At 53.0% G+C, this 9770-nt stretch overlaps 1 long non-coding RNA gene across 1 annotated transcript; it reads left to right on the top strand.

The window, feature by feature from the left end:
- The first annotated feature begins 6 nt into the window (after positions 1-6).
- Positions 7-9559, top strand: LOC109489752. The gene is made up of 3 exons (XR_002142856.2): positions 7-182; positions 897-1002; positions 7813-9559. It is a non-coding gene; the product is annotated as an uncharacterized LOC109489752 (long non-coding RNA).
- Positions 9560-9770: the final 211 nt, after the last annotated feature.

The raw sequence follows: 9770 nt of genomic DNA, 5'->3' as shown, positions 1-9770 counted from the left end.
GGCGGCGTTCCACTGCACGTGCGCGCACGCAGTCAGCTGCCCCAGCGCCGGCAGGGGCGTCCGCAGCCGCGCCGCCCTGTCCGCTGTCCGCTCCCCGAACACCAGTGCGGCCGTGGTGAGCGCGCCTGCGGGGACACGCGGGCCGGGGCCTCAGTGACCCCAGCTGCGCACAGCCTGCGCAGGTACAGGGCCCCTTCTGGGCTTTGGGGTATCTCCCTCTCTTGGGAAGGAAGAAATGGGGGCTCCAGTGCCCATACCCAGGCTGTCAACCCTCTGTTTTAGTCCAGGACAAGGGAACCTGGAGATGTGATGGGGACGTCTTCTGGGCTCGACCCAAGAGGACTGCTACTATGGGCTCCAACTCTGGAGGTCGCCAAAGCTTCTGTCCCCCTACCTCCTCCTCCCCGGCCCTGAGCCCACACTCACGCCTTTGCGGCGGTCTCCGAAGAGGGGCCTCTTTTTGGCGCACCCAGATGGGGTTGGGCAGCCGTGGAGCAAGGACCCCAGCTGGAGGCGCGAGTGCCAGGTGGCCAAACCTCTGCTCACAAGAGTCTTGAGCCTGCCACCAGCTCAGCTGCTGCCCTGGAAACTTGCACACCCCATCTGCAGTCGCCACCACCTCCCTGGGGTGCACGGGAGCTGCAGGGTCAGAGGACAGATAGTGTGGGAGAGCAGTGTGTGAGCATGTGACCCCTGGGGTGGGGTGGGCTGTGGACACTGAGCTAGGAGTCATTCGGGGCTGAGTGCTCTGTGACCTGTGGGTCAAGTCCTTTGCTGAGCCTGTTTTGTCATCTCTATAGTGGCAAGAATAAAATGGACACGAGTGAAACCTTCAGCCCGGGGCCCGGGATAATGGAGCTGAACTAAATGGCATCTATTCCCGTCTTTTGCTTTAGAGGCCAGTGCACCAGGTGGACCACTGATTGGCAGAGCTGGGGGTAGGGGGAGCCCCTCTGGGGCCCTCATACCAACCTGTCACCCAGGAGCTCCTTGATTCAGCTGGTGAGTTGGGGGGCGTCCCGGAGAGACTCCTTATCTGAGAAAAAAGACAGGTTGGGGCTGGGTCAGGTCAGTTATTGAATACCTACTGTGTGCTCTGGCAGGATGCATGGGAAGCTGCAAGCTCTGGGGTCAGACCTGGGTTCAAGTCCCACCCAGACTGGATCTTGGGCAGGGCGTTTCACTGCCTTGAGCCTGTCCAGTCCCCCATCCCGCCCCCCACCGTGTGAGGAATAAACAAGCCGATGAGTGAATGTAAAAGGTGCAGCACCGGTGGATGCTTTTATTCTATTATTATTGCCAAAGACCTATGTCGTGTGACCTTCGCAGTGACCTCAGAGGTGCCCACTTGGAACCCAGCAGCTTTGAGTCCCCTTGGCCGCCACCCCACCCTCCCCCGTCCCCCAGGTTCAGGTACCAGGAGGTAGAGGAGGCAGTGACGCCAGGAGGCCATTCTGGAGCCAGCAGGGGCAGGTGAGGGACAGCAAGGGTCACAGATGTGGCCACTGTGGACTGAGGAAGGAAAAAAGCAAAGGAAAGTAGCTCAGCGTCCTGCCTTACTACCCCCTCTGTCTCCTACCCTCTGTCATCTTCCCCCGTGTTTGGCCCCTGGACCTTACTGGGCTGGGAGCCCAGGATGGGCTGGGTACATCTACTTGACATTTACTTGTACAAAAGGATGGTCTCCAGGAGCCCCTTCTAGGACCACAGCTGGGGAATGCTGTAGCCCTGGTGAGCTGAGAACAGCTTGGGGGGTGGGGAGAGAAGGCAGCAGCAGCCTGGCCAGAGAGAGGGGGAAACAGAGCACAGGATCCCCGTTAGGCTTCCTTGTGAATTTTTGGGCTCACAGCTCGGCATTCAAGGCCCTGCTTCATGAGGCCCCTGCTGAGCTCTGGCCTCGCTGGTCTCACTGTCCAGCCACAGCACCCCCACCCCAGCCCCATAGTCACCTTTCCCCTGTCCCCCAAGCTGCTCCCACTTCTCCAGGCAGCATCTCTTCTCCAGGCCTTTGACATGCTGTCCCTCTTGCCTGGACTGGCCTCCCACTCCCTCAGCGGCACCTCCTACAGGATTAGCCTGTGATCACTGCCTCCAGCCCGCACTGATGGCAGGCCTGCCATGGCCACTCGCGGTAGTGAGCTGGGGATAACTTAATCGTGGATGGTTTGGGGGTGGCTCTTAGCAGTCTGGGGGGCTTCAGGCCTCCTGGGTCTCTACTCCAGCAGTAGCCAAGCACAAATGGGTCCCAGAAAACACTGGAGAACAAAGAATGCTCCACTGTGTCTTGCCAGCTGGCCTCACGCCATCTGGAAGTCTGCAGCCATCACCAGCGATAATTCAAACCCCTTCCCCCTTTCCAGAAAAAGTGCGTGAGTGTGAAAATCAAACACATCCCAGCACAGGAATACATGGGGGTTCACACTTGGGATTCTGAAAAGCACCAATTTATTGTCACTTTTCCCCTTTTTATATTTTATTTATATATTTATTTTAATTAAGTAGGCTCCACAACCAAGGTGCCGCTTGAACCCATCGCCCCGAAATTACGAGTTGCATGCTTTACCCAGGGAGTCAGGCAGGCGCCCCACTTTTCCCCTTTTCAAACAGCACCTGGCTCACCCCCCACCCCCACCTTCAGTGGGTGGGGAATGGTAGGAGTCTGGTCCAAGACTGAGGCTTGGTCCCTAGCATGTGCTGGGCACATAGTAGGGGCTCATTCAATGCTGACAGCCTCACTCCGCTGTTCACGTTTGCCTGTATTTGCCCCCCACAAACTCCTTCCCCACCTTCCACGCTCACCATACACTTGTTGGCCCCCAAGAGGGAGAGGCGAAGTCGGGGCCGACACCGCGTGTCCCTCGTCCGTGAGGGGCCATGGGGAATCCCTCCTAGGCCGATGGGCCAGGACAAGGGCCTCCCTGTCCCCCCGTTGTCAAAGCCGAGCTCCTCACCTGCTCCTGGCCCGGCGCCAGTGGCGGGCTCACCCGCTGCAAAGCGTTTCGGGGGATGACGGCCAGGCCAGCCGCTACGTCTCTGGGCTAGCTCTCGGCCTCGCAGGGGAACCCGCAGGCGGGGGGGGGCGGGGGNCCGGGGCGGTCCTAGGAGACCCCGCCCCTCGGCCCCAGCCCCCTGAGAGTCAGGGACCCCCGCCCTCCTGCGCGAGTCGGACTGGGCAGGCGCCCCGCCAGCCCGCGCGGTGGGAGCGCGTGGGGTGCACCTGCCGGGAGTCCCTCTATTCCTGGAGGGGACCTGCTATGCCCCGCAACACACAGGTGAAGTCGCTGGATTAGAAGGGGCCACCTTGTGCGGCTTGGATCCCAAATAAACTTGTAGAAGCGGAAGGATCCTTGGACTTCCCAACCCCATCTCAGGCTGGACGGTGGAAAAGGAAGGAGCGTTCAGTATCCCGAGCTGCCCCCCTACAGGCCTCCTCTCTTTTACCTTTAACCCACTGTGAGCAGGGGCCGTCATACCCATTTTCCAGATAAGGACTGAGGGCTCCCCCCCCAAGTTAGACAGCTGGTGAGTGGCAGAGCCCAGCCTTGAACCTGGGTCTTTGGGTCTTCCTCCAGGCCATTCAAAATATAAGGGCGAGGTGGGCCAAGGAGGCCTTCTGTGTGTGAGGTGGGGGGAATTAAAAATGAAAGGGTTTGTGCCTCTGAGCGCAGAGCCTGGGGAGGGTGGCTAAGGGGAAGGGGAGCTCCCAGTAGGTGTGGTATGGAACTGGGGCTGGAGGCACTGTCTTGCCCAGGTAGCTGGGCTTCCTGCCTGGGAGGGAGGTCAGACAGATCCAAGTGCATCTTGACTGACTCGAGGTCATCTCTCTAATTTCTCAGTTTCCCCATCTGTAATACGTGGATAGTAGTACACAAGTCAAGGGGCTGCTGTGTGATTTAAGCGACATTGGCAAAGCCTGTGGCTTGTACGTGGTGCCAGGCATACAGTACGTTTGGCATTCTTGTCAAAATTTCCCTTACAGTGTTACAGTAGCTTGCTGGCAGCACAATGGTTTATGGGTCCCCCCCCCATTTTTTCTGTTGTGGTAAAACACATAGAATAAAATTTACCATCTTATGATGGCTATTTATTTATTTATTTATTTGAGGGAGAGAGCGTGAGAGAGCATGGGGGGGGGCAGGGGGAGAGGGAGAAGCAGGCTCCCCGCTGGGCTTGGTCCCAGGACTCTGGGATCTCTACCTGAGCAGACGGCAGGCAGACGCTTAACCCACGGAGCCACCCAGGCGCCCCATATGATGGTTTAGTTTTCAAAGAAAAGTGGAGGGAATCAAACTGGATGATATATTGGTGTTCAGTGTGCCCTTCCAGCTTTGTCCAGGTTTGAGAATTTTCAAAATAAAATTGGGAGATAGGAGGTCCCCATTGGGGCAGAGTTCTGGGCATTTCCCAGGTTCCTGGGCCTGCAGAATGTCTGCAGGACTTGGCTGTCCCTTGTCTTTGCGGCCCACCCGCATCCCACCCAGCGTGGAGCCCTTGCCGCCTGGCCCTGGTGGGCCTGCCCACGTTGGCACTCTCATTCAAGACAGGGGTGGGGGTCCCATTTATACATACGTGCCAACTGAGCACCACACAGCAAGGAAGAGGTGAACCCCAGGTCTGCCTTTCTGGGGTGGGCTTTATATTTACCCCAGCTCTCCCAGCCTCCTTGTATGCCTTCTGACTCTCCCTGCCTTCTCCAATCTCTCCCCGGTGGCCTGAGTTACCACCTTCCTAGCCTTGGTAATGCCCCTGGTTGGGGGCTCTGGGCCAACTCCCTTCCTTTAGCAGGGTCACGTTTCCTAGGAGTCACTCCCGGAGATGGCTAAGTACCAGGGCGTGGGGGGGAGGGGACCTGCATGGACCCTCCGCTGTGGAGATCAGCTTGGGCCCTGTTCTAGCCTAATCTCTCCGCCCCAGAGCCTGGGTATTGTCCGACTGGCAGCCTAGGGCCATTCATCGTGCCTGTGCCTGCCGTGGTTCTGACAGGCCTCTTGTCTCCTTAGATAGGGCCTGGAGGCTGTGAGTGAGTGATAACCATTGGGGTCCCTGGGCTCATTGTCTGTGTAGATGGGGTGGGGGGCCACGGGTGCAGCCAGGGGTGTGCTCATCCCGGAGCCTGGCCCTGTCCCGGCCCCTCAGCTAAGTTGTCCATAGCCCAAGCATAGAAATTTTGAAAGGAGGAGCTGGCAACTGGGACATTTTCACTTTGGGGTTGCCACAAACCCAACACAATTGGCACTTGGCCATCAGCCAACTTTTCTGTGACCTGGGCAAGTCTCTGTACCCTGTGTCTTGTCACACAGAATGTAGAGAATCACCCCCTTTTCTCAGGGACATAAAAGGTGGCTGTGAGGTGAGATGTGTGAGTATCAGGGTTGGGGGAGCCCCACAACCTGACCCAGTTGTCATTTTTCTCTGGGGGCGACTGGCTCCTGCTCTGTAAATAAGAGAGACTCCCTTCTCCTGCCCCCACCCCTGCATACCCCGGTTGCCGAGAAACTGGATGTGCTCAGAACCAGCCCTGCCTCCCCTCTTGCCCACTCCAGCCTCTTCTCCACTCAGCAATTCTACTCTGAGGAATTTATGGAAAAATCTCAGAGTAAGCTGCCTGACATCGGTCTTCGTGATGATTTTTTGCATTTGACACCAAACCCGTAGGCAACAAAGGCAAAAATGAACAAGTGGAACCAGATCAAACTAAAAAGCGTCTGCACAGCAAGGGAAGCCATCAACGACATGAAAAGGAGAGTTACTGAATGGGAGAAAATATTTGCAAACTGTGTATCTGATAGTTAATATCCAAAATACGTGAAGAAGTCCTACAACTCCATAGCAAGACGAGCAAACAAGCAAAAAGCCATCCAATTAAAAAATGGGCAGAGGATCGGAATAGACATGTTTCCCAAGAAAACATATCGACAGGTGCAACAGATCCCTGAAAAGATGCTCAACACCAGGGAAATGCAAATCCAGACCGTAGTGAGATTTCACCTCACTCCTGCCACAGTGGCGTTCACCAAAAAGACAAGAAAAGACGAGAGTTCTGAGGATGTAGAGAAAAGGGAATCCTTGTGTTCTGTTGGTGGGAGTGGAAATTGGTGCAGCCACCGTGGAAAACAGTATGGGAGTGCCTAGAAAAATTAAAAGTAGAACTACCATGTGATCGAGCAGTTGGGTTCTGGGTGTTTATCTGAAGAAAAAGAAAACACTAACTGGACAAGATACCTGCATTCCCGTATTCACTGCAGTATTATTTACAATATTGCAAGTCATGGAAACAACCTAACATCTCTTGACAGATGAATGGGTAAAGAAGACGTGGTGTATATGTATTGGGATATATATTGGTGTGTACATGTAATATGAAATATTATTCAGCCATCAAAAAGAATGAAATCTTGCTATTTGTGACAACATGGATGGACCTTGAGGGCATTATGCTAAATGAAATAAGATCAAGAAAGACAAATACTATATAATCCCACTTATATGTGCTGTCTAAACACAAAAGCAAACCAAACCACTGAGCTCATAGACGCAGAGAACAGATTGCTTGTTGCCAGAGCTGGTAGGTGGGGGATGGGCAAAATGGGCCAAAGGAATCAAAAGGTACAAACTTCCAGTTAAAAAATAAGTAGGTCATGGGGGTGTAATGTACAGCATAGAGGCTCTAATTATTAATACCGTAGTGCATAGTTGAAAGTTGCCGAGGGAATGGATCTTAAAAGTTGTCAACATAAGAAAAGAAATTCCTGCATGTATGGTGTGAGGAATGTTAACTTGACTTATGGTGGTGAACATTTTGCAATCTAGACAAATATTTAATCACTACGCTGTATACCTAAAACTATTATGTTGTAGGTCAATTATACCTCAATTTAAAAAAAAAGTAGGAAGCAAAAATTGTGTGTCGTATAATTGTAATTAAGTACAACTCTATGTAGACTAACAGATATTGTTGGTAACTGACATAGCATTTGTGTCCTTCTGCTTCGTTTTCAAAAAGCTCTTTCCCAGCCTCCCTTGCAGTGGTGGGTGGTCATGTTACCACTAAGATGTAAACCAAAGTCTTCTGGCAGAATTCAGGGAAAATTTTGCTTTTCTAATAAAAGGGAATTGTTACTGTTTTCACCATCCTCTCCCCCTAATTTCTTCGTCTTCTTTTTTTAAAATCTCTTCTGTCTTGAATGCAGGTGAGGTGCCTGGAGCTGTAGCAGCTATGTTGTGACCATGAGGCCACAAGCATGTCAAAAGGCAACCTATTAAGGATGATAGGAACATCAAGATTAAAATACCATGGGTCCATGACATCATTGTGCTGCCTCCCAACCTAGAGGCCACCTACTGCCAGTCTTTTGTCATATAAGGAAAATAAGCCCCCATTTATTCAAAGCGCTGTTGTTGTTAGTTGCAGCTGAGAGCATTCTCAACTGGTACATGAACAAAGACATGAAAATACACTGGACGGCGTACGAGATTTGGAGGTAGACAAACTAGGATTCAAATCCCATTTCTCCCACTCTGTTAGTGTATCTGTGACTTCAGGCAAGCCGCTTCACCTCTGAGCCTCAGTTTCCTCAGCAATAAAATGGAGCTAAGGCTGGCCACCTGTTGGGCTTTTCAAGGCTAGAATGACATGGTAGATTTGGAAGTGCTTAGTGAACAGCAAAGTGATACTTGGGTTTGGTCTTAACAAACTAAAAGTCTGAACGAATGTGAAAACAATAAATGAGCTGTTGTGTTAGAAAGGGGAATTGGTCATGAATTTTTTTCTTTTTCTTTCTAATTCTTTCTTTCTTTCATTCATTCATTCAGTTTTGTTCCAGATATTCTTCGAGGCTGCTCTGGCTCTCTCTCTTCCGGGCAGTGACCCCCAGCTTGGTGTGGAGGAGTCTGGACCTGAGACAGAGGGCTGCTTTCCGGTCCCGTGTGAAGGTGGCGGTAGGTGGAGCTCGAGGCTCGTGGCAGAGCGGGCCGGGGTGCTGGGCTCTTCACCTGGTCCTGGCAGGCGGCCGGGCACGGGGGAGGCTCAGCATCAGCGGCTGTGACTCGAGGTAAAAATAATCAGGGAAGGACAGCTGCTTCCTTGTCAGCAACCAAGAGGGAAATAAAGCTCATGTCCCCTCCAGCGAAAACCTGCTCTCCAGGTCCCCTGGCTCCTGCCACCAACTGCTCGACGTCTGCGTGCCAATCCAATTTGAACGCCTGCGAGTCACCCCAGAGAGGGCTTATTTTAACTTCATCAAGCGCAGAGAAAAACATCCAGACTGGAGTAAATGGGATGAAGGAACAGCTGCTCGGGGGCCCAGGCTGGGAATGGGGTCCAGGACTTCTGCCCCTCCTGTGGTTGGACTTGGGGATCCCCTCCTCCTAATCGGGTTCAACAATCACCCATGTGGTTAATGGAGCCAAGGCTCAGTGAACGTCTAGTGGGCGTTCCCTGAAATCAAGGGGGTAAGTTAACAACTTGGCCCCGCTCCGAAGTTCTTCTCTGATGTCCTCAGCCTCCTCTCCTGTTCTGTCTTCTCCAGCGCCCTCTCTGGGGCTGTGCCTGGCTTTTCGTGAAGGCCCAGACTTGCGTTCTCTCACACTTCATGCCTTTGCATGCCACGCCTTCCACCCGAGCTGCCTTTCCTGTTTCTTCGCCTGGTGGGTGTCTGCAAGTCCGCAAGTCCGAGAGAGTTCCCAGGCATTCCTCAAGACCCAGCTCAGTGTCACAGGCTGCTTCCCCACCCCTCCGGGCAGATGGAGTTGTTCTCTGTGGGGTCCTGCAGGATTTTGTTCGTCCTTCTGTTTTAACAAGGAACTGGGGTGTCTCCCCACCTTCCTTCCTTTCTTCTTCTTCTCTCTGCTTCCCTTGTTTCCAACAACCACACTGAGCCTCTCCTCTCCACCAGGCCATGTGCTGACTGTTTGGGGCAGATGCGAATCCCTGCCCTCACGTGGCGTCCGTGTGGACGGTTGTCAGAGTGATGAGAGGTGATTCGTGGGCTGTGGGGACAGGCCAGCAACACGGCTGCCCAGAAACAGCTGCCTCCAGATGACAAAGTGAAGAATCGCGTTTGTTTGTGTCTCTTTTTTTCCTCCTTTGTTGTGTTTTTTTTTTTTTAATCAAGGGGTGAGGACAAGAGACATTCTGACTTCCACTCCAATTCCTGGAGACTCACAGTTTTAGTGTATTCATTTCTCTAAATTTTAAATGGTAATACATATCAAATAAACCGTAAATTAAATAAAAAATAAAAATTGAGCTAATAAGAAAAATCATTTTAAAGTTAAGGTTTACTTTTTCCTGGCTCAGTCTCTAAGGCCTACCTCCCCAGGGGGGCGTTTATTCAGCCTGGTGGTTAGGTTAGGTTAGGGGCAGAGTGTCCTGGGCTCCACCAGGGTGAAGAGCCTGCGTCCTGCTCCCTCCCTGTTCTGGGCCTGATGATCTGTGACCGCTGTGGCCAAGCCTGGGGGGAGTCAGTCGTGCAGGGACAGGGCTCTGGGCTGGAGAGAGGGGGTCTGTTTTTGCATGTTTGGTAATTTGGAATATCTGAAAGATCAATTGTTTTTTAGGCCTCATTGGAATGTCCTGGCATCCAGGAGAGTATGTCAGCACATCCCAGGCTCAGTCTTTTCTGGGGGCAGGGGTGTGTGTGTGTGTGTGTGTGTGTGTGTGTGTGTGCGCGCGCGTGCGCAGATAACGGGTGGGGAGGGTGGGTACTGCTGAGGTAGGCCTTTTGGAGGATGGGTAGATGGGGTGAGAGGCAGAAGATGGGATCCTAGGT

The sequence above is a fragment of the Ailuropoda melanoleuca genome, chromosome 7, assembly GCF_002007445.2.
Source record: "Ailuropoda melanoleuca isolate Jingjing chromosome 7, ASM200744v2, whole genome shotgun sequence".
In the NCBI taxonomy this organism is placed as follows: Eukaryota; Metazoa; Chordata; class Mammalia; order Carnivora; family Ursidae; genus Ailuropoda; species Ailuropoda melanoleuca.
Note: the sequence above shows the minus strand (reverse complement) of the source record. Positions and strands in the feature narration are given on the sequence as shown.